This window comes from Macaca mulatta, chromosome 13, assembly GCF_049350105.2.
Source record: "Macaca mulatta isolate MMU2019108-1 chromosome 13, T2T-MMU8v2.0, whole genome shotgun sequence".
NCBI lineage: Eukaryota > Metazoa > Chordata > Mammalia > Primates > Cercopithecidae > Macaca > Macaca mulatta.
The window spans coordinates 105,192,670-105,216,346 of record NC_133418.1 but is presented as its reverse complement, the minus strand read 5'-3'; the positions used below and the strand labels follow the sequence as shown (position 1 = coordinate 105,216,346).

The 23,677-nt window shown below is 41.0% G+C and overlaps 1 pseudogene; it reads left to right on the top strand.

Annotated features, from left to right (window-relative positions):
- The first annotated feature begins 6,780 nt into the window (after nt 1-6,780).
- LOC106992323 (CDGSH iron-sulfur domain-containing protein 1 pseudogene) lies at nt 6,781-7,106 on the top strand (annotated as a pseudogene).
- The last annotated feature ends 16,571 nt before the right edge of the window (nt 7,107-23,677 follow it).

Below are 23,677 nucleotides of genomic sequence, written 5' to 3'. Positions count from 1 at the left end.
TGGGAAATATGTATTCATTGATTTATTCATTCATTCATTTATGGAAGGATCGACTAAAGGACACCCACTCGTGCTATAGATTCTGGAATGTTCATATTTAATTTGGCCAGGTCGTCAAGAGCTGTTTGTCCAGCCTGTATCCCTTGACCACCACCTCCCATTCTTTTTTCCTGACTTGGATATTGTCACTGTGGCCTCTGCTTGCATCGGGAGCTGGTGTGAGAAAAAGCCATTGGGAGACACTCCGACTGAGTTTTGGAAGGAAAGCCCTCCAGTTCTTGGCACTGTGCCCCATTTTTGTCTAAGATTTTTCCTAAGAATCTGGTTTGCTGTCATCCTATGGGTGCTGCTACTGCTCAGATTTCCCTATTTACCTTTGCTGCTAAGTTTATAGCGTAATTGCCGGTCCATCATTGGGAATGCATACACAGGAATGCATTTTGAGGATTAATCTTACCTCCGACATTTTTCTTTTCTTTTCTTTTCTTTTTTTTTTTTTGAGACAGAGTCTCGCTCTGTCGCCCGGGCTGGAGTGCAGTCGCACAATCTCGGCTCACTGCAAGCTCCGCCTGCCGGGTTCTCGCCATTCCCATGCCTCAGCCTCCCGAGTAGCTGGGACTACAGGTGCCCACTACCACGCCCGGCTAATTTTTTGTATTTTTAGTACGGACGGGGTTTCACTGCGTTAGCCAGGATGGTCTCGATCTCCTGACCTCGTGATCCGCCCACCTTGGCCTCCCAAAGTGCTGGGATTACAGGCGTGAGCCACTGTGCCCGGCCGACATTTTTATTTTCATACCCCTATTTTCCCTTTACCCAACCCCCTATATTTTATTGTATCTTGCTGTTTATAAACTGCCTCAGGTTTCTTTTGAGACAAGTTGAGATCTAAATTAATTAATAGATTAACTTATTTTAAAGCTTTATTAGGCCAGGTGCGATTGCCTATAACCCCAGCACTTTGAGAGGCCAAGGCAGGCAGATGGTTTGAGCTCAAGAGTACCAGACCAGCCTAGGCAATCTGACAAAACCCTTTTTCTACAAAAAAAAAATTAGCTGGATTAGCTAGTCGTGGTGGCACACTCCTGTATTTCCAGCTACTCAGGAGGCTGAGGCAAGAGAAGTGCCCAGAAGGCTGAGGTTGTAGTGAGCTGAGATAGCACCTTTGCAATCCAGCCTGGTCAACAGAAGTGAAATCTTGTCTCAAAAAAAAAAAAAATTAAATTAAAATTTAAAAAAAATTTAAGTTTTATCAATGAGGGTAGGTCAAGTTTAGCTACATAATAAATAATCCCAATATCTCAGTGGTTTAACAGCACAAAGATCAATGTGTGAATTTATTTATAACACTCCCTTATTTATCTCTCACACAGCATTGCTAGGAGCTATGCTCCAGGCCATCACCATTAGAGGCTGCAACCTGACAGAAACTTCTATTTGACATACGCTTCCATGATCACTGCAGCAGAAAGGGGAGGGTAAGCATGCATTGGCTCTTAGAGATGCCACACATTACTTCTGCTCACCTTTCACTGGCCCAAGTATGTCATATGGCCATAACTGATTACAAGCAGAGCAGAGAAGTACAAAACTACAATCTACCTGAAAGGTGGAACACCAGAATATTCATGAATTCTGTTAATGGTAAACACAATGCAAGGGCAATCATATAATATACCATTCAAATTGGGACACTTTTGAGAGTGGAAGGAGGAGCTAACAATAAGAAAAACTAAATAATTTTCATAAGATTTATGTATTGCCTAGCAAATTGATTTTTTTTATTGATAGAACATAAAATTATTCTATTCAAAAACTAACTTTAAAAATAAAATTTCTGACCAGGCGCAGTGGCTCACGTCTGTAATCCCAGCACATTGGGAGGTCAATGAGGGCAGATCACCTGAGGCCAGGAGTACAAGACCAGCCTGGCCAACATGGTGAAACTCTGTTTCTACTAAAAATACAAAAATTAGCCGGGCATGGTGGCACGTGCCTGTAATCCCAGCTACTCAGGAGGCTGAGACAGAAGAATGGCTTCAACCCGGGAGGTGGAGGTTGCAATGAGCTGAGATCATGCCTTTGTACTCCAGCCTGGGTGACAGAGCGAGACTCCACCTCAAAAAAAAATAAAAAATAAATACAATTTATTCTAAAACTATAATATAGACTTGTGTACATCCAGTCAAAAAATTATGTTGTAAAGATGTCAACAACAGATACTGGGGACTACTAGAGGTGGGAGGAAGGGAGAGGGGCAAAGGTTGAAAAACTGTTGGGTTCTATGCCCAGCATATGGGTGACCAGATCATTCATACCCCAAACCTCAGCATGACTCAATATAGCCAGGTAACAAACATGCACATGTACCCCCTGAATCTAAAATAAAAGTTAGAAAAAAAAAGTTTTAAACCCATAAAATAAAATAAAATAAAATTATCCTATCTTTTCCAACTAGAAAAAGAGACAGAGATTTTGGAAATTGTGAAGAAAAAAGACTTTCTACTCAACAGAAAAACTGAAAAAGAATATAAATAAATAATCACTGCCAAGGAAATATAGTTAATCAATATGAAAAATGCTCAACTTCATTCTTTTTTTTTTTTGAGACGAAGTCTCGCTCTGTCTCCCAGGCTGGAGTGCAGTGGCGCGATCTCAGCTCACTGCAAGCTCTGCCTCCCGGGTTCACACCATTCTCCTGCCTCAGCCGCCCGAGTAGCTGGGACTACAGGTGCCCGCCACCACACCTGGCTAATTTTTTGTATTTTTAGTAGAGACGGGGTTTCACTGTGTTAGCCAGGATGGTCTTGATCTCCTGACCTCGTGATCCGCCTGCATCGCAGATTGAAAATTTTTTTTCATTTAATCTTTATGTTGATCATCTTAACATTAAAAAATAATGTAAACAGAATAATTTATGTTTGGTATGGATTTGCATATTTAATTCTGCTTCCTAGACATATCACCCTCTAATATTGTATCACCAAATTTTTCTGAAGATTGTAATTTTTTCAAGCTGATCTTATCATTTTAGACTTTGCCAAAAAATTGCCTGAAATTTTCTTCAAACTGCATATTATGATTAATAAATTTGAGATCACTGATTCTTTGAATTGACCCTTCTTTGTAGAGTGCAATTTTTTTAATTGAGAAAACATTTTGCCTCTTGGTACTGAGATATCCGGAAAGCTTGGAGAAATTTTAGTGAAATTGAGGATATTGTCCATTTTAATTATTTTTCATATTGAAAAGAGTAAATATTTCACTTCAAGTATTTTCACAGATACTTTCCTTTTGCGTCAGAGTAGTTTTCCTTGCCAAAACATATCAAATAAGTTGTCTCTATGATTCTTTTGAGTGGTTCACCAGTTTTACATGTTCGAGATCATAGGCTAACTCAACTTCGTTCCACCATATGGTGGAATACAAATTTACTTAACTACCATGTGAGCACCATTACAAGATTTGCCCCATAAATCAAGATATTTCAAAGCACTTAGAGAATTTGAATATTAAGTGTGGTACACCATTTTAGCTGTTGTGATTTAATTTTTTTCAGCTTCTCCCTTGCTTTTGTAGAGATAAATCTCAGTGCCTTCCTATTTACAGGGCTTGTTTTTAGTAGTCACAATTCAAAAAAAGATTCATAAGCTGATGTCTTAAGATGAACCCCTTACTTAATTTTGGTTAAATATCTCCAGCTGGTTTTAAACAAAATGAACCAAAATTTAGAGAATTTGTTTACACAAAAGCTCTACAACATTTTAAGACACAAGTTGATTCACAAAGTAGTTCTTTAAAAATTCAAAGATTTCTAAAATCCGACAATAGGCAGGAAACAGAAAAGTGTACACGGTCATGCTAAACTATTATTTTGCACTCAAAATCAGTTCAGTTTTCTGAATACATATAAAATTACTTAATTTTTCACAACTACAGTTTCTAATTCAACTGATGGGGGAAAAAATGACATTTGGAAACAGTTATTAAGTATGTGTGCACCCAACCAACTTCAAGTACATTCTGAGTCTATTGATATCTTAATTTAGCAAGAAAACTATTTCCTCTACAACACTGTGTTCCACCAAAATTTGTATTTTTATTATCATTGAAGAAAATCTCCAATATTCAATGTCTTAACATTCATTTCATCTGTTTCACTTTTGACAAAATGAACTTACAAAAGCATTACAAGCATACCTCAGAGATATTGCAAGTCCAGTTCCAGACCACTGCAATAAAGCAAATATTGCAATAAAGTGACTCACATGAATTTCTTGGTTTCTCAGGGCATATAAAAGTTATGCTTATACTATACTGTAGTCTATTAAATGTGCAATAGCATTATGTCTGAAAAATACTTTATAGCTAAAAAATGCTAATGATTATCTGAGCCTTCAGTGAGTTGTAATCTTTTTGCTGGTGGAGGGTCTTACCTCAGTGTTGATGGCTGCTGAATGATTAGGGTGGTGATTGTTGAAGGCTGGTGTGGCTGTGGCAATTTCTTAAAATAAGACAACAATGAAGTTTGCCTCATCAATCAACTCTTCCTTTCACAAAAGATTTCTCTGTAGCATGTGATGCTGCTTGATAGTGTTTTATCCACAATAGGACAACTTTCAAAATTGAAGTCAATCCTCCCAAACCCTGCTGTTACTTTATCAACTAAGTTTATCTAATATTCTAAATCCCTTTTTGTCATTTCAACATCACAGAATCTTCACTAGGAGTAGATTTCATCTCAAGAAATCACTTTTTTGCTCACACCTAAGAAGCAACTTCTCTTCCATTGAAGTTTTATCATCATATTGCTACAATTCAGTCACATATTTAGGCTCCAAGTCTAATTCTAGTTCCCTTGCTATTTCCACCAAATCTGCAGTTACTTTCTCTACTCAAGACTTGAACCGTCAAAGTCATTCCTGAGAATTGGAATCAACGTCTTCTAAATTCCTGTTAATGTTGATATTTTGACCTCCTCCAATGCATCACAAATGCTGTTAATGGCATCTAGAATGGTGAATGCTTCCTGGGCAGTTTTCAACTTGCTTTGCCAAGATTCAGCAGAGTAATCACTATCTATGGCAGCTATAGATTTACAAACTATATTTCTTAAATAATAAGATATGAAAGTCAAAATTACTTCTTGACCCATGGGCTGCAGAATGGATGTTTTGTTAACAGACATGAAAACAATATTAATCTCCTTGTACATCTCTATCAGAGCTCTTGGGTGACTAGACACATTGTCAATTAGTAGTAATATTTATAAAGGAATCATTTTTTCTGAGCAATAGGTCTCAAGAGTGGGCTTAAAATATTCAGCAAACCATGCTATAAACAGATGTGCTATTATCCAGGCTTGATTCTTCCATTTCTAGAGCACAAGCAGAGTTGATTTAGCATAATTTTTATGGGCTCTAGGACTTTCAGAATGGTAAATAAGCATTGGCATCAACTTAATGTCACCAGTTGCACTGGCCCCTAACAATAGAGTCAGCCTATCCTTTGAAGCTTTGAACCCAGGCATCGACTTCTCCTCTCTAGCTATGAAGGTCCTAGATGGCATCTTCTTCCAATAGAAGGCTGTTTTGTCTACCTGGAAAATCTGTTGTTTAGTGTTGCTGAGGCAGGAAGCGGGACTCAACTCCAGAGGCAGGGCTTGGACATCAGTCCAAATTGAGGACTAACTAAAACAGGGACTGGGTAGAAGCAGCTTTCCATAAGGTACACCCAGCAGTGTGCCATGTCAGTTTACCATTGCATGGCAACACTCAGGAGTTACCACCCCTTTCCATGGCAATGACTCGACAACCCAGAAGTTACTACCCTTTCTGTAGAAATTTCTGCACAAACTGCTCCTTAATCTGCATGCAATTAAAAGTAGGTATAAACATGACTACAGAACTGCCCCCATGCTGCTACTCTCTGCCTATGGGGTTGCCCTGCTCTGCAAGAACAGTCATGGAGCTATAACACTGCCACTTCAAAAAAGCTGTGTTCTTCTACCTACCACTGGCTCACCCTTGAATTCTTTCCTGGGAGAAGCCAAGAACCCTCACAGGCTCAGCCCCAGTTTGGGGCTCACCTGTCCTGCATCATAGCCACCTTCATGAATTATCTTAGCTAGATTTTCTGGATAATTTGCTGCAGTTTTTATACCAGCACTTGCTACTTTTATGTTATGGAGATGGCTTCATTCCCAAAACCTCATGAACCAACCTTTATTAGCTTTCAACTTTTCTTCTGCTGTTCATAGAAGGTAGGTATTACTTAACGTTCTATCTGGAAAAGGAGCTGGATAAGGGAGCTCCTTGTATTATAGCAAAGCAGCCTACATTTTATGTGACATAGTTCATTATTAACTCTAGGTATAAAGAAAGAAGCTAAAGATGCACATCGTTGTTCCTAGAGCAGCCACCAAAATAATACTGCTAAACATATAGCTAAAAATTCAATACAAAAATCAAAATGGAATATTTTAAAAATCCAATTAACTCAACAAAGGAAGGAAAAGAGAAAAAGTGGGACATAAAACAGAAGCAACAAATACCTAAAAATGGTAAAATGGCAGACCTAAATCCAACTATATTAACAATTATATTGAATGAAAATGTACTAGACACTACAATTATAAGGCCAATATAGTTGGGATGGATTAAAAAAGAAAAAAGTTTCAACCATAGTCTGTCTGTGAAATGAAACATAAATATAAAAATAGGTTGAGGAATCCATTTGTGCCCGGTATCCTAGTGCACATGCCTTGCAAGCGGCGATGCCATGAGTCTGACTTCCAGTTCCAGCTTACAAGTTGAATGGATCACAGCATTTACTATTGCTGCTGGGACAGCTGCAATTGGTTATCTAACTTACAAAAGACTTTATGATAAAGATCCCAAAATACAGCTATGATCAACCTTCACATCCAGAAAGACAACCCCAAGATAGTACATGCTTTTGACATGGAGGATTTGGGAGATAAAGCTGTGTACTGCCATTGTTGGAGGTCCAGAAAGTTCCCATTCTGTGATAGTTCTCACACAAAACACCACAAACAGACTGGAGACAACGTGGGACCTCTGATCGTCAAGAAAAAAGAAACTTAAATGGACACTTTTGATGCTGCATATCAACTTGTCGTGAAGTTACCTGATTGCTTAATTAGAATGACTACCACCTCTGTTTAATTCACCTCCCCTGGGTTCTAAATGTGGTATATTGCAAACTGCAGCTTTCACATTCGTGGCATTTGTCTTACTTGTTGAAGTGTCGTGGTGCACATTTGTTTAAACAAAATAAAAAAGGAAAAAAGAAAAACCAACCTCATGGCCTGTGGGTTATTTTGGTCTTGTTTAAGGATCCGTTTCTTTAAAATATTGACATAAAGAGTTGTATCTTATATAGAATATAGTTGCATCTTGAAGTCAACATATTAAATTATTCTCAAAATTTAAAAAACAGGTTGAAAGTAAAGGAATGAAAAAAATAACTATGGAAACACATATCATAAAAAAAGCTGGAGGGGCTACATGCACATCAGATAAAACAGACTTCAAGAAAAAGAGTGTCAGCAGAAAGAAGAAGGGACATTTTGTAATGATTAAGGATTCAATTCCACATAACAAGGCTAAATGTGCCTGCAGGTGATAGCAAGCTTTAAAACAAATGAATCAAAACTTAACAGAAGTCAAAGAAGTAGTCAAATCTACACACAGAGTTGGAGATTTTATCATCCCCTCAGCTACTGATAAAACTGTTAAAACAAAAAATCAGTACAGGTATAAAAGATCTGAATGATGCTATCAAACATCTTGGTCAAATAGGCACTTACAGAACACTACATCCACAACTATAGACTACATTATTCTTTTTAAATGCTATGGAGTATTCACCATATGCTGGACCATGACAGGTCTAAATATATTTCAAAATATTAAAATATTATGGAGTATGTTCTTTAACCACAATAAAATTACATTGGAAATCAACATTAATATGAAAGCTAGAAGTGCCCCCAAAAGGGAAATTAGAAATATTTTGAATTGAATAAAAATGAAAACACAATGTATCAAAATTTGTGAGATGCAGTTAGAGTGTTCAGATGAAATTTCTTAGCTTTACATGCTTATATCAGAAAGGAAGAAAGGTATGGAATCAGTGTTATAAGGTTTCACTTTAAGCTAGAAGAAAAGAGCAAATTAAACCCAAAGTAGATAGAAGGATAGAAATAATAAAGGTAAGAACAGAAATCAATTGAATAGGAAATAGAAGTAGAACACTGAAAATTAGATCTTTGAGAAGATGAATAGAATTGATAAAATTCTCACAGGAAGGATCAAGAAAAAAGAAAATACAGATTACTAATATCAGATTTGAAAGAGCTGATAGTGCTACAAACTCTATAGATATCAAAAAGATAATAATGGAATATTATGCATAATGGTTCACTAATAAGTTTGCACCTTATGTGAAATGGGCAAATTTCTTGAAAAGCACAACTTGCCAAAACTGACAAGGGTGAAATAGAACATTTGAATAGCCTTATACAGATCAAGGAAATTGAATTTGGTATCAAAAACATTTCCAGAAAGAAAAACTTCAAGCTCAAGATTCCACCGCTGAATTTGATCAAATATTTAAGCAAGAAATAACATCGATTACATGTAAACTTTCAGAAAATAGAGAAAGGAACATTTGCCAGCTCTTTTAATGAGTCTAGCATACTCTGATATATCAAAGCCTGAAAAAAAAAAATACGAGAAAATTCTCCATTAACACAAATGCAATAATCCTTAACAAAATATTAGCAAATAGAGTTCATCCGTATATGAAAAGAATCATTCATTGTGAACCAGTGGGCTTATTATAGGAATGCAAGATTGATTTAGTATTTGAAAATCAAATAAATTCACCATACTAACAGAATAAAAGAGAAAACCCATGTGATTATCTCAAAATGTAGAGAAAAAGCATTTGTCAGCATTCAAAATCCACTTAAGGTTTTTTTTTTTTGTTTTGTTTTTTTTTTTTGAGACGGAGTCTCGCTCTGTCACCCAGGCTGGAGTGCAGTGGCCGGATCTCAGCTCACTGCAAGCTCCGCCTCCCGGGTTCACGCCATTCTCCTGCCTCAGCCTCCCGAGTAGCTGGGACTACAGGCGCCTGCCACCTCGCCCGGCTAAGTTTTTGTATTTTTAGTAGAGACGGGGTTTCACTGTGTTACCCAGGATGGTCTCGATCTCCTGACCTCGTGATCCGCCCGTCTCGGCCTCCCAAAGTGCTGGGATTACAGGCTTGAGCCACCGCGCCCGGCCTCACTTAAGGTTTTAAGATAATACACACACAGTGTATGCGGAATCAAAGAAAAATTTGTTCAGTCTGATAAAGGGCAGCTACGAAAAATATCTACCAGTGTCATACTTAATGCTGAAACACTGAACACTTCTCCCCTACTACTGGTCACAGGACCAGGATATCCCATTTTCAACACTTCTATTTAACATCATACTGGAGGTCCTCACCAGTTCAATACAGAAAAGAAAGAAAAGGCATAAAGACTGGAAAGGGAGAAGTAAAGTTTTTCCTTTTCACAGATGACCTGATTGTTTAATTATCAAAACTTAATATCGACAATAAAACTACTAGAATATGTGAGATTAGCAATGTCAGAGGATATATCAATACATATAATCAATTGTATTTCTAGGTAGCAACGTTGAACGATTGGAAAATGAAATTAAAGAAATAGTTTCTTTCATAATTATGTCAAAAAGAAACATACTTAGGAACAAATTTGACATCAGTATTGCAAAACTTCTCAATGAACACTTAAAAATGTTCTGCTGAAGTAAATTGCACTGCTTAGGTTAACTGAAAGCCTTAAAAAGTATCCAAAAAAGACATTATGTGCTTGGCATGCACTTTCAAAATCTATTGAATAAATGCTAATGAATACTTAATACATTCCAGGCACTGGAGATACAACAGTTAAAGTCCTGACCTCGTGAAGTTTACATCCTACTTAGAGAAGTAGCCAATAAAAAGGCAAATTATCCTACAATATATCAAGCGCTGATAATTGCTATGAAGAAAAATAAAACTTGGTAAGGGAGAAGACAGTAATGCAGGAAGACTCTTTTATATAATAGTGAAAGCCTTATTTACTTATTTAAGACAAGGTCTCACTCTGTTGCCCAAGCTGGAGTGCAGTGGCACGATCACAGGTCACTTCAGCTGCAAACTCCTGAGCTCAAGGAGTCCTCCCACCTCAGCCTCCCAAGTAGCTAGGACTACAGGCATGTGCCACCATAGCCAGCTAACTTTTTAAATATTTTCTTAGAGACAGAGTCTCACTATGTTGCCCTGGCTGGTCTGAACTCCTGGGCTTAAGCCATTCTCCTGCCTTGGCCTCCCAAAGTGCTGGGATTACAGGTGTAAGCCTCTGCACCTGGCCAAAAGCCTAATTGATAAGGGTGAAAAAAAAAAACATAGAGCAGAAGCCTAAGGAAAATGAGAGAATGAGCTATGTATGTTAAGCAGAGATGAGAATTACAGGCAGAGGGAATAGCAGGTACAGGGGTCCTGAGGCATGAGGGTGCCAGTTTGAGAAACAGTGTAACAATTAGAGTCACCAGAGTGCAGGGAGGTGAGCAAGAGGAAGAGTAAATGACAGCAGAGGGGTAAAGTCTCAGGGACCTCAGTCATGTCAGGATTGGGGATTTTCCTGTGGACGTTATGCAAAGCCACAGGAGCGTGCCATGACCTGGGTGTTTTAAAAGAATCTCTCTGTTGCTATGAAGAGAATGAAGTTTAGGGCACCAAGGATGGGAATGGGGTGGGGAGCACAGGCTTTTTAACACCTAAAGAGAGAGGTCAGTGACGGTACTAGAGGGGCCCAGAAGCTCTGGGGAAAAGTATTCTTTGTGTTCTAAATACACACCAGAGACACAGCCATGACACATAAGACTTGGAGTATGGGATTAGAGAAAAACAATGTTGAGGATTTTTCCTGAGCAGCCGAAGAATAAAGTATTTTTAAAACTGTAGGCCAGGCGCGGTGGCTCACGCCTGTAATCCTAGATCTTTGGGAGGCCGAGGCAGGTGGATCACGAGGTCAGGAGATCGAGACTATCCTGGCTAACATGGTGAAACCCTGTCTCTACTGAAAACACAAAAAATTAGCTGGGTACAGTGGCGAGTGCCTGTAGTCCCAGCTACTCAGGAGGCTGAGGCAGGAGAATGGTGTGAACCCGGGAGGTGGAGCTTGCAGTGAGCCAAGATTGCGCCACTGCACTCCAACCTGGGTGACAGAGCAAAACACTGTCTCAAAAAAAAAAAAAAAAAAAAAAAAAAACTGTAGGAAGTGCATGTTTGAAATAGAAAATCCAAAGGTATATTTTGTACTGGTCCCTTGTGAGATTCAAGTGGAGATCTAAAGTGGAGACAGCTGACTATGCAAGTCTGGAGTTCAGGGGACCAGGTTTTGAGAAGGTAAATTTGAGGAGCCATCAGCCTACCGACAGGGTGATCATATAACTTAGCTTTCAAACTGGGACTTTTGCTGAGACTGAAAGGTGGTGCTAATTATGCCCAGCATTGGGCAAAAACTAGAACTCTCCCAGGCAAACCAGGACATAGGGTCATCCTACCACAGAGGGTGTTAGAACCATGAGACTAGGTGAGATGCTTGAGGAAATTAGGTTGGATTGAGAAGACAAACATTACAATGCCTAAAAATCCAAAGATGACAGGGGCCAGCAAAGGTCAGTCAGTAGAGCTGAGAGACTGCTGTCCTGGAAGCCAAGTAAAGAACGGGATTTTCAGTAAGAGACAGTGATCGACTGCATCAAATGCTGCTGGCATGTGATGGAAGTGAGAGGATGGATGAGAACTGGATGACAATGAAAGCTAAACTCCGACCCACAGAAAAGAAAGTGTCTGTACACTCTAAAAGCTTCATTCTTTTTAATATTCAGGGTTGAAGTAGAAAAATATTAGAGAATGCACATAGTTTTCACTTTAAAGAGAAATAATTCAAATCCTTCTTTAAAAATACACTATCCAAAATGGAATGCTTTGGCCGGGTATGGTGGCTCACACCTGTAACCCCAGCACTTTGGGAGGCTGAGGCAGGTGGATCACTTGAAGTCAGGAGTTTGAGACCAGGCTGGTCAACATGGCGAAACCCCGTCTCTACTAAAAATACAAAAAAATTAGCCTGGCGTGGTAGCACACACCTTTAATCCCAGATACTGGGGAGGCTGAGGCAAGAGAATGGCTTGAACCTGGGGGATGGATGTTGCAGTGAGTCGAGAAGGCGCCACTGCACTCCAGCCAGGATGACAGAGCAAGAATCCATGTCAAAAAAAAAAAAATGTGTTTTATGGTCAAAGAAAGATTTTTAAAATGGCAAAAAGTAATGATAGAAACATTTAATATAGCACTTAAGATGTGCCAGCCACTGTTCTTAGTGATTTACATGTATTAACTCATTTAATCCCTACAAGACATGGACTATTTTGCTCTCCTCCCATTTTAGAGGAGAAGAAGCCCAGGTAAAGGAAGGTGAAATAACCTCCCCAAGTCCCCATGAATAGTAAGTGACAAAGCCAGCATGAGAACCTGGGTAGGTTGGCTCCAGAGACTGTGCTCCTAGCCCCATCTGTGCTTAGTGCCCCTAAAGCAGGGATATATTCACAGTAGGAGAGAAATTTTTCAAAAATTGACCCTAAGGTGTTGAAAACAGTCATATTTCCAAAGTCACCAAGCTAGGACACAGAATACACACTTGGTGCTTGCTGCCACAATAGATCCACTAGGCCAAGGACCAGAGCTTTCTAACCCCACTTGTATGAGTCCATTCTTGCATTGCTATAAAGAACTACCTGAGACTGGGTAATTTATAAAGAAGAGGTTTAGTTTGCTCGCGGTTCCACAGGCTGTGCAGGAAGCATGGCTGGGGAGGTATCAGGAAACTTACAATCATGGTGGAAGGCAAAGGGGAAGCAGGCCTTTTTTTTTTTTTTTTTTTTTTTAACGTGGCCAGAGAAGGAGGAAGAGAGAGAAGGGGGAGGTGCTACACACTTTTAAACAACCAGGTCTCATGAGAACTCATTCACTATCATGAGAACAGCAAGGGGATATCTGCCCCCCTGATCCAGTCATCTCCCATCAGTCCCCTCCTCCAACATTGGGGATTACAATTCAACATGAGATTTGGGCAGGGACACAAATCCAAACCATATCACCACTCATCTGGGTCAGAACTTCATTTGCTTCAGGTGCATCAGAGTTCAACACCTTCCAGCTTCCCCTTTCTTTCTGGAGTTCTGAGAAGACACGAATCTTCCTAAAAACTCGACTAACTGGCTAAACTCGACTAACTGGCTGCTCACCAGGATCATGACATCCTGGCATGGTTGTTATCAGCCAATAGATGTGCCCACAATGGGGCAAGATCCACCTAGAACGTGATTACATAATCTAATAGGGCTGGGTTTTTCCCCACTCAAAAACAATCATGAAGATCCCTTTATCTCCCAATGGATTTGAAGATAATTTATGATTTTTTTTATGAATGCATAGTTTTCCTATGTAGTATGAGCCATAATTTAACTAGTACCCTTGTTTAAACATTTAGGGATTTTTTTCCAGTTTTTCATTAATCAGAAATTCATAAATATTATCATGTATTCCCATATAACTTTCCCCACTGGAAGAGTTTCCTTTTTAGGGTGACTTTTTCAAAGCAGATTGTTGGGTAAAAGGATATGGGCATTTTATATTTTGATACTGGTCAGACTGCCTTACAAATAGGTTGGATTAATTTACACTGGCATTAACTAAGCACTTCTCAAGACCTTAGCTAATACTGATTTTTTTTACCCAATCTGTTTACCTTCGCCATTAGACAAAATATGATATTTCATGTTTAATTAGCATTTTTCATCATTAGCGATGTTGAACATCCTTTTCACATGTTCCTGACCACTTTATTTCCTCTTTTATAAATTACCTATTTAATTTTCCATTAGTCTGTGTGGGTTGTTCTTTCTCCTTTTGCTTTGTAATGGCCTTGTGTATACTGGGCTGATTAACTCTGCCATAAATCATGCAAATATCTTTCCCAGTTTCTCATTTAGGCTTTAAATATTAATAGTATTTTTACAGGGCAGATACTTTTTAGCTTTATTAAATACAACTTACATATTAGGAACCTGTAGGAGATTTTCTTCTGATTAAAAGATTAAATATTAAAGTTAAATCAGACCCATATACTCTGAAATAGCCCACGCATAACGCAACCTTCCCTCCAGGAGCAGTGGTCTAAGCTCTGGGGAGAGCAAAGATAGTGATTAGATGTGTTCTGGTGGCATGGTACCTCTGGTCTCTATACTTTTCTCCTTCTCAGCCTCTTCTCTTTGGGCCCCAAAACTCTCACTAAAGCTTGATGGGAGCCGTTTGTATGATCATCTCCCTTCCAAGCCTCCTGCCTTTTTAAGCTGATGTACATTCAAAGCCTTAGCTTTAGCGTTAGCCCTGGAATTTAGCCCTCTGCCTTTTTGCATTTGTGTGAATAATCCTTAAGAACCACCAAGCACCAGCATAAGTGTGGCCTGTGTTGGATGACAAGCCCATTGAAGGGCCTCTCTGATTAACAATGGAGTTGCTGTGTGCCATCCCAAAAAGACAGAAAAGACAGGAAGACAGAGACAGACTGACCAGCAAGGGAAAAGCCCAGGGTGGGCCTCTGCCAGCTTGCAGTCCTGCCCCAGCCTCGTTTTGACTATGGTAAATGGAGGCTGTCATCTGTGAACAGGCCTAGTCCTCTGCCAACAAAGCCCAATCATTGCCAAACCTCAAAGGCCTCCAAGTACGCTGTGGCCAGAGCCCACTCGAAAAGATGACTTCACCAGCATAGGGTAGAGCCAAGAACCAAAATACTTTGTCTTCTGCTGTTTATTTTAAAATCGTGATTATGTGTTCCCTCTTCTTTCAGGGACATCAAACATGTAGTAACATTGTACAGGGACTTCTGGAGGCCTGGCCATTGGCACGAGCACAGAGGAGATGTCAGGCAGGTGCTGGGAACAGTGTATCCTTGGCAGATGTTCAAAGGGCTGACCACACTTGGCTAGCCTTGCTATCCAAAAAGTGTGTCTAGTCCTAAGGCCATGGCCATCTGGGAACGGTCAGGCAGCACATGGTTCCCAACCCCCAAGAATACTGCTTCACCTGCTGCCTCCTCAAGAGGAAGCTGGCAAAGGTCAAGATGGGGAGCAGAACTTCTCTGACCTTTCATGCTCTTCCAGACCTACACTTCTTTACCCTGTTCATGCAAATCCTGGCTCTTTGGAGGCTCATACTGTCAAGAAATACTACCCACGACCACTCCCTATCACTGCTGTCTGCCAACCTCCTAGACATTCTCTTCATTCATTAAAAACTCCAGGATCTGGCTAACAATTATCTCTACCAACCAAAGTCCCTGGGTGACCTCAACAGCTCCAAGAATGACCTAGTCAGCACCAGGCTTCTTCTACTTTCTTCAGCTTCTCATCAGCAGTGATCTCAACCTCCTCCTCACTTTAACTGTCATTCCTATTGTTACACCCTAGGCCTTGTCTTTATCTGTACTTTTCTACATCCAAAATCTTAAATTCAGTCACCCTGGTTTCCAACCACAGCCTCTCATCCCTCCAGCTCACTCACCTGAATGCATTCTTGCTATATAAATATGCTCCTCCTTTGTGAATTCTTCCACCTCACAGGCACCACCAGCCCTGATTTCTTTCTTTCTCCCGCTCTCCCTTCCTTCCTTCTAGTCTTTACTTTTTGCCCCACCCACTTGAGATTCCAGGGTTTAACACCTAAATCCTTCTCTTGTCAATATTCTCAAATCAAACGCTTGTCCCTCTGCAACCATCTCACAAAACTGCGACCCAGGATCATTTGAACTCTCCCGTTCCATATGCCTAAATCAAGTGGCTAAACCCTACTGAAGAAATTAACTCACCCCTAGGTTTCAAGTTACTGCAAATGCCTGGTCACCAACTTATTCCACAGTGCTTTCATTTTCCAGAGGAGCTAGTACAAATGTTCTCCATTCTCAAACGCTAGACTCTGTCCCCACGCTCTTTCAGCTCTCAGTCCCAGGAGACGACCTCACCCCACTTCACAGAAATGATGGCAGCCACTGGATGAGACACTTGTCAGCAGCATACCAGCAAGCCTACCAGCTGTCCCCTCTGCCCCTTCCTTTCTCACCCCCACTAAAAGGGGAGAAAGTTTCTCTTTTTTTTTTTTTTCCCCAAGGCTAATCCTTCCTCATGTTCTTTCTCCTATCGCTTTCTCCTTCAGTGTCTCATCTCTTGATCATGGGCTGTCTCTAGCGCCTCTGTCTTGCTATTGGCTCTTTGCCATCAGCACTTAAACACACTCCAGTCTGCCCTGACTTTAAGCAAACAAAAACAAAACAGCCTTCCTCTGCCCCAGATTCCACCCCAAACCTCCTCAAACTCATTTCTCTAGTTCATAGTCAGACACTGTTAACATTTTTTATTCTAGAATAAAACACAGATACAGAAAACCAATAGAAATGGATAGCTGAACGAGTAACCTAGTCAAGGTGTTCAAAAAATTGCATTTTTCCAGTTAGAAGCCCCTGGTGCTCCATTCCAATCATAACTTCCCCTTCCCCAAGAAGGAACCTCTCTTCCGACTTTCAGAGTGGTCACTTCCTCGTGTGTTTGTGTAGCTACACCACCAAAAGTGCATCCCTAGGCACTACAATTTAATCTGGCCCATTGTTTATTTAATATATCCTGTGTTTATTATCTACACGTTTCCTCATGATCCTTTTATGTTTTTAATAGTGTACTGGTAAAAGAATGCTGGTCATTTGACCTGTAGGGTTTCTCACGGTCTCTAGGTTTGGTTGATTGAACACTCATGTTGCTCTCGTGTTCTTCTACGTTTCTGTAAATTGGTAGCTGAGTCTAGTGGCTTGATCAGGCTCAGATTTGATCCATTTAGCAAGACTGTAAGTGATGGTGTTTCTTTCATCAGGAAGCATTTAATATCTGGTTGACTTTGTGCAATGTTTGTATCCAACAATGTTCAATGCCTAGCTCCTAATCCTGTTATTTTCTTTCTAGCTTGAATATTTCTAGAAAAGATGCCTCCTCTAATTTGGTTATATGGTGGTACAGTTGGTATACAAAAGGCAGAATAAGTGCTTGGTTCTTTCCTTTATCCAGTTGTCAAGGTAATCAATTTGTTTCTTATCCTTCCAATGTGGCCAAGTAGTTTTGGGGTTTTTTTTGTTTTGTTTTGTTTTTGTTTTGTTTTTGTTTTTGAAGTATTATTGTAAACTCATGGATTCCTATGGTTTGCCAGTAGGAGCCTCTTCAAATTGGCTCCTGTCCCCTTTGACACCACCCGCTTGGTCTTCGATAGCTTCCGTACTATCTGGCATGACAAGACGTTCCAGATTTATCTCATGTTTACTGTTCCAGACCCAGAATTAGCCATTTCTCCTAGAAGCCTTGATTTGTTTTAATGGAAAACAAGTTTTCAGGACCATGATCTTCATGATAGGGATGCTCATGGCTACTTAGTCACACTTCTTAAAATGGTTACCTTCACTCCCCAGTTCCCATCTACTCCTTAGGCCATCCAACTTCTGCCACCACCACTTCCTTGAAAATATTCTTACCAATTGCTAAATGACATTGGCATTTCTGAGTCTCCATCCACAACTGACATAATCAACCACTCCTTTCTTCTCAAAACACTCAGGAACATTTATTTCTATGACACCATCATCTTCTCATTTTCCTCCTTTCCTTTTTTCTAATTTTTTTCTTTTTCCCCTTTTTCCTATTTGTTTTCATTTTTCTCCTTTTTTTTCTTTTCTTTTTTTATTATACTTTAAGTTCTAGGGTACCTGTGCACAACGTGCAGGCTTGTTACATATGTATACCTGTGCCATGCTGGTGTGCTGCACCCATTAACTCATCATTTACATTAGGTATATTGCCTAATGCTATCCCTCTCCCCTCCCCCACTCCACGACAGGCCCCGGTGTGTGATGTTCCCCACCCTGTGTCCAAGTGTTCTCATTGTTCAATTCCCACATATGAGTGAGAACACACAGTTTTTGGCTTTTTGTCCTTGCGATAGTTTGCTGAGAATTATGGTTTCCAGTTTCATCTACATCCCTACAAAGGACATGAACTCATCCTTTTTTATGGCTGCAGAGTATTCCATATTGTATATGTGCCATATTTTCTTAATCCAATCTATCATTGATGGACATTTGGGTTGGTTCCAAGTCTTTGCTATTGTGAATAGTGCCGCAATAAACATATGTGTGCATGTGTCTTTATAGCAGCATGATTTATAATCCTTTGGGTATATAACCAGTAATGGGATGGCTGGGTCAAATGGTATTTCTAGTTCTAGATCCTTGAGGAATCGCCACACTGTCTTCCATAATGGTTGAACTAGTTTACAGTCCCACCAATAGTGTAAAAGTGTTCCTATTTCTCCACATCCTCTCCAGCACCTGTTGTCTTCTGACTTTTTAATGATCGCCATTCTAACTGGTGTGAGATGGTATCGCATTGTAGTTTTGATTTGCATTTCTCTGATGGCCAGTGATGATGAGCATCTTTTCATGTGTCTGTTGGCTGCATAAATGTCTTCTTTTGAGAACTGTCTGTTCATATCCTTTGCCCACTTTTGATGGGGTTGTTTTTTTCTTGTAAATTTGTTTGAGTTCTTTGTAGATTCTGGATATGAGCCCTTTGTCAGATGAGTAGATTGCAAAAATTTTCTTCCATTCTGTAGGTTGCCTGTTCACTCTGATGGTAGTTTCTTTTGCTGTGCAGAAGCTCTTTAGTTTAATTAGATCCCATTTGTCGATTTTGGCTTTTGTTGCCATTGCTTTTGGTGTTTTAGACATGAAGTCCTTGCCCATGCCTATGTCCTGAATAGTATTGCCTAGGTTTTCTCCTAGGGTTTTTATGGTTTTAGGTCTAACATTTAAGTCTTTAATCCATCTTGAATTAATTTTTGTATAAGGTGTAAGGAAAGGATCCAGTTTCAGCTTTCTACATACAGCTAGCCAGTTTTCCCAGCACCATTTACTAAATAGGGAATCGTTTCCCCATTTCTTGTTTTTGTCAGGTTTGTCAAAAATCAGATGGTTGTAGATGTGTGGTATTATTTCTTATGGCTCCGTTCTGTTCCATTTGTCTATATCTCCCCTATATATCCTGCACCTGGCTCAGAGGGTCCCAAGCCCACAGAACCTCGCTCATTGCTAGCACAGCAGTCTGAGATGGAACTGCAAGGCGGCAGCGAGGCTGGGGGAGGGGTGCCCGCCATTGCTGAGGCTTGAGTAGGTAAACAAAGTGGCAGGGAAGCTCAAACTGGGTGAAGTCCACCGCAGCTCAAGGAGGCCTGCCTGCCTCTGTAGACTCCACCTATGGAGTCATTATGTAATGGGTACATAATCAAATGAAGTCAAAAATAAAGATGTTCTTTGAAACCAATGAGAACAAAGACATAACATACCAGAATCTCTGGGACACATTTAAAGCGGTGTGTAGAGGGAAATTTATAGCACTCAATGCCCACAAGAGAAAGCAGGAAAGATCTAATGATCTTTGAGCCTATGTGTGTCTCTGCACATGAGATGGGTCTCCTAAATACAGCACATTGATGGGTCTTGACTCTTTATCCAATTTGCCAGTCTGTGTCTTTTAACTGGAGCATTTAGCCCATTTACATTTAAGGTTAATATTGTTATGTGTGAATTTGATCCTGTCATTATGATGTTAGCTGGTTATTTTGCTCATTAATTGATGTAGTTTATTCCTAGCAACAATAGCCTTTACAATTAGGCATGTTTTTGCAGTGGGCTGGTACTGGTTGTTCCTTTCCATGTGTAGTGCTTCCTTTAGAAGCTCTTGTAGAGCAGGCCTGGTGGTGACAAAATCTCTCAGCATTTGCTTGTCTGTAAAGGATTTTATTTATCCTTCACTTACGAAGCTTAGTTTGGCTGGATATGAAATTCTGGATTGAAAATTCTTTTCTATAAGAATGTTGAGTATTGGCCCCCACTCTCTTCTGGCTTGTAGAGTTTCTGCCGAGAGATCCGCTGTTAGTCTGATGGGCTTCCCTTTGTGGGTAACCTGACCTTTCTGGCTGCCCTTAACATTTTTTCCTTCATTTCAACTTTGTTGAATCTGACAATTATGTGTCTTGGAGTTGTGCTTCTCGAGGAGTATCTTTGTGCTTCTCGAGGCATTCTCTGTATTTCCTGAATTTGAATGTTGGCCTGCCTTGCTAGGTTGGGGAAGTTCTCCTGGATAATATCCTGCAGAGTGTTTTCCAACTTGGTTCCATTCTCCCCTTCACTTTCAGGTACACCAATCAGACATAGATTTGGTCTTTTCACATAGTCCCATGTTTCTTGGAGGCTTTGTTCATTTCTTTTTACTCTTTTTTCTCTAAACTTCTCTTCTCACTTCATTTCATTCATTTGATCTTCAATCACTGATCCCCTTTCTTCCAGCTAATCGAATCGGCTACTGAAGCTTGTGCATTCGTCATGTTGTTCTCGTCCCATGGTTTTCAGCTCCATCAGGTCATTTAAGGACTTCCCTGCACTGGTTATTCTAGTTAGCCATTTGTCTAATCTTTTTTCAAGGTTTTTAGCTTCTTTGCGATGGGTTCAAATTTCCTCCTTTAGCTCGGAGAAGTTTGATCATCTGAAGCCTTCTTCTCTCAACTTGTCAAAGTCATTCTCCATCCAGCTTCGTTCCGTTGCTGGCGATGAGCTGCGTTCCTTTGGAGGAGGAGAGGTGCTCTGATTTTTAGAATTTTCAGCTTTTCTGCTCTGTTTTTCCCCCATCTTTATGGTTTTATCTACCTTTGGTCTTTGATGATGGTAACGTACAGATGGGGTTTTGGTGTGGATGTCCTTTCTGTTTGTTAGTTTTCCTTCTAACAGTCAGGACCCTCAGCTGCAGGTCTGTTTGAGTTTGCTGGAGGTCCACTCCAGACCCTGTTTGCCTGGGTATCAGCAGTGGAGGCTGCAGAACAGCAAATATTGCTGAACAGCAAATGTTGCTACCTGATCGTTCTTCTGGAAGCTTCATCTCAGAGGGGTACCCCACTGTGTGAGGTGTCAGTCTGCCCCTACTTGGGGGTGCCTCCCAGTTAGGCTACTCAGGGGTCAGGAACCCACTTGAGGAGGCAGTCTGTCTGTTCTCAGATCTCAAACTCCATGCTGGGAGAATCACTACTCTCTTCAAAGCTGTCAGACAGGGACATTTAAGTCTGCAGATATTTCTGCTGCCTTTTGTTTGGCTATGCCCTGCCCCCATAGGTGGAGTCTACAGAGGCAGGCAGGCCTCCTTGAGCTGCGGTCGGCTCCACCCAGTTTGAGCTTCCCTGCCACTTTGTTTACCTACTCAAGCCTCAGCAATGGCAGGCACCCCTCCCCCAGCCTCGCTGCCGCCTTGCAGTTCCATCTCAGACTGCTGTGCTAGCAATAAGCAAGGTGCTGTGGGCTTGGGACCCTCCGAGCCAGGTGCAGGATATAATCTCCTGGTGTGCCATTTGCTAAGACCATTGGAAAAGCACAGTATTTGGGTGGGAGTGACCCGATTTTCCAGGTGCCGTCTGTTACAGCTTCCCTTGGCCACGAAAGGGAATTCCCTGACCCCTTGCACTCCCCGGGTGAGGCGATGCCTCACCCTGCTTCAGCTCATGCTCGGTGGGCTGCACCCACTGTCCTGCACCCACTGTCCGACAAGTCCCAGTGAGATGAACCCAGTACCTCAGCCGGAAATACAGAAATCACCCATCTTCTGCATCACTCATGCTGGGAACTGTAGACTGGACCTGTTCCTATTCAGCCATCTTAGAACCCTCATTTTCCTCCTTTTCAAGTGTTCCTTCTCATTCTCCGTTGTGACCTGTTTGTCCTTTGCCAAGCTCTTAAATGCTGTGGCCTTGAGATGATTAAGGGTGTCCTAAGACTTTCTTCTTATCAGACCATCCCCCCTCTCTGATCTATACCACCTACTCCGTGGTTGAAATTAATTTATATGTTGATAATTCTCAAGTCAGTATCTCCTGTTAAGATCTCTTCTCAAACAGAAGACCAGCTATCCACCTCTTCACTCAGATGTCCCACCTGAGATTTCCAGGTACCCATCACATCCCCAGTCTCTAGCGTGCTGCTGATGCAATGATTCAGATCTCAGTAATTGGTGTCTCTGTCTACCTGGTTGCCTGAATCTGATTTTAGTCACCTTTGACTCATTCTTTCCCTTCACCCCCATAATCCAGTCAAAACTGAAAGTGACTCCCTCCATGGTCCCTCCTAGCTGTCTAGCATCTGCCCCCCTCTCTCCACCCACACCACACTTACCCCAGCTCATGCTGCCTTCAACCTGCTCATCTCAGCCACACTCTCCCATGTGGCCTTCCTGCCTCTGGTGTGGCCCCTCCAGTCCATTCTCTACACCACAGCCAGAGCAATCTTCCTGAAATACAAACTAGATCATGTCATTCTACTGTTTAAAACAATGCCCTTAGCATAAAGCCCAAAATTTTTTGTAAGATGATTTTTACAAAGCCCAGCATAATCTGGTTCTTGTGTGCTCCCCTCTGATAATTGCCACTTTTCACTACCCACAACTCATTCCAACATCCAGCTTAATGAACTTTGATCACTTTAAATGGCACCATTATTTCCTCCAGGAAGCCTCCCCTGTGCCCCCAAGTTTGAGTCTGATGCTTCTTTCAACACGAATTTGTGGCTTCAAAATTCCCAGTCCATTTATCTGCATTCCTCACTCTCCCCACTACAGCAGAGTTTCTCCTTGTTGACAAAACTCATGCCACAGCTGCCTTATCAATTGTTAACTCACAGACCCCTTCCTCTGGGTCCACCATGTACCCCTCTGAATGCCCAGGTTCTGTACTTAGATGATCCTTCACATTCAGCAGACTTTCCTTAGGCAGAGACAGGCTGCCCATACTGGAAAGGCCTTCTAGAAACATCGTTTTACAGAGGAGGAAACTAAGGCCCCAAGAAGGGGCCTTTCAGAACCCCCTCAGAGAAGTGGTGGTTGAGATAATATAAGAATCCAGATCCATCCAAGGGATTTTGCCTTCTACCAGCAACCCCATGAGAGCTGCTCCAGGAGGCCTTAGGGAAGGGAATGGGCCATTAGAGCTTCCTTAGTTCAAAATAATCTAAAGCCATATTGGTGCAGAAATCTTACAAAACTATAGCTGCTGACCCCAACTGGAGTCTACTTTGCTCAGTGTTGGGACTAAATCAAAAGGCATAGCCCAGTCCAGAAGACAGACTGGCCTAGCCAGTTCTAAAGGACATGAAGCACCCCTACCCCTCTTGGCGACCAAGGAACTCCTCTAATCAATCATGTGGCACAGACAGAAACATAGATGTAGTCACAGGAGCCAGGTGAATCTTGTTGAGACTAAAGATGCTGGATCAGCCTAACAGAAGGTAGAACAAACAATTGAAGAGGCAGAGAGACCACAAGTTTTGGTCCCTGACATGGCACAGTCCAGACCAGATTCCCCTGCTAACTGCTTGGCCTCCCCTAGGTCAAACCAGAACAGGGGCTAG